At 46.7% G+C, this 3569-nt stretch overlaps 1 non-coding gene across 1 annotated transcript; it reads left to right on the top strand.

The window, feature by feature from the left end:
• Positions 1 to 758: 758 nt before the first annotated feature.
• TRNAY-AUA (transfer RNA tyrosine (anticodon AUA)) lies at positions 759 to 832 on the top strand. Its single transcript has one exon. It is a non-coding gene; the product is annotated as a tRNA-Tyr (tRNA).
• Positions 833 to 3569: the final 2737 nt, after the last annotated feature.

Below are 3569 nucleotides of genomic sequence, written 5' to 3'. Positions count from 1 at the left end.
GACAAAGAAGAACATAGATTTAAGCATGAGGACAGGGATGCTTGCAGAAGGCAGTGGTGGAGCAAGGAGGTGGGAGAGGACAGTCCGTTCACCAGCACCGTCAAAGAGAAGATGGCTCGATAGTCCTATGCCTCCCACTGTTTGAAAGGACTTCTCCACATCGCCCTGAAGGTTGTCTGGTTGTTCCCTGTATCTGGACCAGCTCCTTCTGCCTACCATGTGCCTTTCTCAGGAGTGGAGTTTGGATGCCGTCTTACACCTTTTGGAAATTATATCAGTTGAAATTGATTTCACTGTGAGTGATAAAAAAAAAAACAACCAAGTAGCCTCAATGAAAAAGACGTTTATTTCTCTCTCTTTAGAAAGTGCAAGGAATAAGGTCTATATTCAAGTGAATTGCACGGTAATAAGGTCAAGTTCCTGCTTTAAAAATGTATTGATACTATGGGTATGTGAGATATTATCACGGGAAGAAGTGGGATGAAGTGTCTATGGGAACTCTTACTATTTTTGAAACTTCTTATGTCTTAAACATTTGTTATAGTTATAATTAAAACAAAAGCCAAAGCCTTCAGAGATTCCAGGACTGAATAGTGGTGCCATGATCACCAGGTGCCCAGGTTCCTTCTATTTTGTAATTTTTTATCCTCAACACTTGGCTGCCAGTTCATGGACCAAGATAGCTGCTCAAGTTCTGTACATGCATCAGCATTCCAGTCTTAGGAAAGAGGGAGGGGCAAAGAAGGGTGTATCTGACTTCCCTGATGGCTCAGACGGTGAAAGCATCTGCCTATAATGCAGGGGACCTAGGTTCAATCCCTGGGTCAGGAAGATCCCCTGGAGAAGGCAATGGCAACCCACTCCAGTACTCTTGCCTGGAAAATCCCATGGACGGAGGAGCCTGGTAGGCTTCAGTCCACAGGGTCGCAAAGAGTCCGACACGACTGAGCAACTTCACTTTCACTAGTGTATCACATAGAGCTTCCATTGTGTCACATAGGGCTTCCCTGATAGCTCAGTTGGTAAAGAATCCACCTGCAATGCAGAAAAAAGTTCGATTCCTGGGTTGGGACGATCCACTGGAGAAGGGATAGTCTACCTACTCCAGTATTCTTGGACTTCCCTTGTGGCTCAGCCGGTAAAGAATCTGCCTGCAATGTGGGAGACCTGGGTTCGATCCCTGGGTTGGGAAGATCCCCTGGAGGAGGGAAAGGCTACCCATCCCAGCATCCTGGCCTGGAGAATTCCATGGACCGTATAGTCCGTGGGGTCACAAAGAGTCGGACATGACTTTCACTTTCAGGGTATCACATAGTAGTGCTTTACCTATAGATAATTGGATAAAACTTGGTCATATGACCACACCTAGGAATAGGGAGGCTGGGAAATGTCTTTATTCTGCATGGCCTTGTGGCCAAATAACACTTGGAGATTCTTACTAGGGAGGAGGGGAGAATGGATATTAGAGGACAACTGTTGGTGATGGACAGGGAGGCCTGGCGTGCTGTGATTCATGGGGTCGCGGAGAGTCGGACACGACTGAGCGACTGAACTGAACTGACTGAATAATGACTATTGAGCCAGGAGGCTCCACCCTGTCACTGCGTGGAGGAAGTGCACAATGCTGGGTGGCAAGGAAGAGCTGACTGATTTGATCGCCCTCTCAACTCTCCAACCTGACTTCCCCACTACTCCTCCACTCAACGACAAAAGGAAGTTGCCCTGTTTCCTTCCTTCAGCAACGCAGGCTGAGTCCTCCTTTACTTATCTAAGCAGCCTCCATCCAATCTCCTTAGCTCTTCATGAGAACTTAAGCCACAGGCATTTGTCCTTTCTGGTCCTGCTTTCTGTCAAAAGATGGGAGGCACTTATGTGACATTAATTAGGAGAAATGATTAGACTCTCCCCAGCCTTGCAGTCTCACCAAATACCACTCCTACAAGTCAGGGGATAATGCCTAAAATTTCATTAGGGACTCAGTCTCTTGGTTAAGGCAGTGCAGAATTCTCAGTTAACCTAATTGGCCATTAATAGTTTAACCACTGATTTATTTGCTCTTTTAAAGTGTTGCAGCAAGAATGGGATTAGGAAAGGTTAGGCCTCGAAGAGCACTCAGAGATCACCTTGCTCCCAAACTCCCCTCCCATGTACGTTGGAGGCAACTGAGGTTGGTAGGCTAGCCGTGGTTGGCTGTGATCACACAGCACCAAGGATGGTTCCCCTTGGCTTCAAGTTCACTCTGATCCCCTAATTTATCAGAATAAGGATTTTTTTTTTTACCTTACCTGAATTGGGATCTCAAAAGGAGCACTGGCTTGCTGAGCACTAAACCCCTAAGGTTTACAGGAGAGACATAAAACTTACTGCCTCAACTGAGCACTGATCCATGTCTTCCATTCATAGCAGGAAGGTGTGAATCCTTTCCCTGTGTTGGCAGCCCCCCCTGAAGCCTGAGGCCAAGTGATGGTGTGAATCAAACTAAGGCCAGTAAGAAGGATGCCACTCAGGAACAACCAGCCCCTTGACCTCTCGAGTACTTGTGCTCAAATTCTGGGAGCACTCTGACCATTGACATATCAGGGCAGGGAACCCCCACCCTGAAATTCTGAGATGAGCTCCCCATTCTCCTTCAGTTAAGTTTTTGATAATAAAGCGACTGTGTTGAGTGTTGGGCTAGAGCCTGGGTGCATTTTGTTGGTTGGCTCTCCTGGAGAATGAGTGAGTCCTAGGGTCCCGAGACTGACACTATTGACAAAACTCTCATACAACCCAGAGGCACCAGCAGCCACTGACTAAGAGGAGGACTTGGCAAGTCACCTAGACACCTCTCTGAGCCTCACTTGCTCCATCTGTAAAAGAGTAATGATTACCCTAAAGTGTTCACCGTTAGATCATGATAGATGGTGATGGTGTCACGAATATTTCAAGTGCTGAAGAGCAAGAATTACTGAAGCCACATTCAAGTCTTTGGCTTCCTGAGAAACATACCAATTTAAGGACGAACTTTTTCAAGATTCTCTAAGCGCAGGTGGGAGAAGGCATCACCAGACAGTGATGGCTGTGCCCGTGGGGATGCTAAAGGGAGCCAAGTTTGGGGAAAGAAGAGACACGGAAGGTGAGGCTCATTTCTGATTCTGTAGTTAACATCGTAACATCATAGCAACTTTAAAGCTAACTAATGCCCACATTTACGTGGGGGAGACTGAGGCACGAACTGGGAGAATGCTGAGCTTGAGGTTAATGAAAAGGTCAGTGGGGTATTCAGTTCTTTTTCTTTTCTTTTATTTGTTTGGCTGCGTCAGGTCTTAGTGGTGGCTCTTGGGATCTTTGATACGTCTTGTGGAACCTTTCGCTGTGTCTCACAAACTCTCTAGCTGTGGTACCAGGGCTCAGTAGCTGTGGCTCGTGGACTTAATTACTTCACAGCAAGTGACATCTTAGTTCTCTAGCCAGGGATAAAACCAGCATCCCCTGCATTGCAAGGCAGATTCTTAACCACTGGACCACCAGGGAAGCCCCAGGCGTTCATTTATTGCACGAAGGAAGCAAAAACAGAGCATTTATGAAGA

The sequence above is a fragment of the Moschus berezovskii genome, chromosome 23 (assembly GCF_049115385.1).
Source record: "Moschus berezovskii isolate FMDL1 chromosome 23, NW_MosBer_1.0, whole genome shotgun sequence".
NCBI classification, from domain to species: Eukaryota; Metazoa; Chordata; class Mammalia; order Artiodactyla; family Moschidae; genus Moschus; species Moschus berezovskii.
The sequence above is the reverse complement of the archived record's forward strand: the minus strand, read 5'-3'. Positions and strand labels throughout refer to the sequence as shown.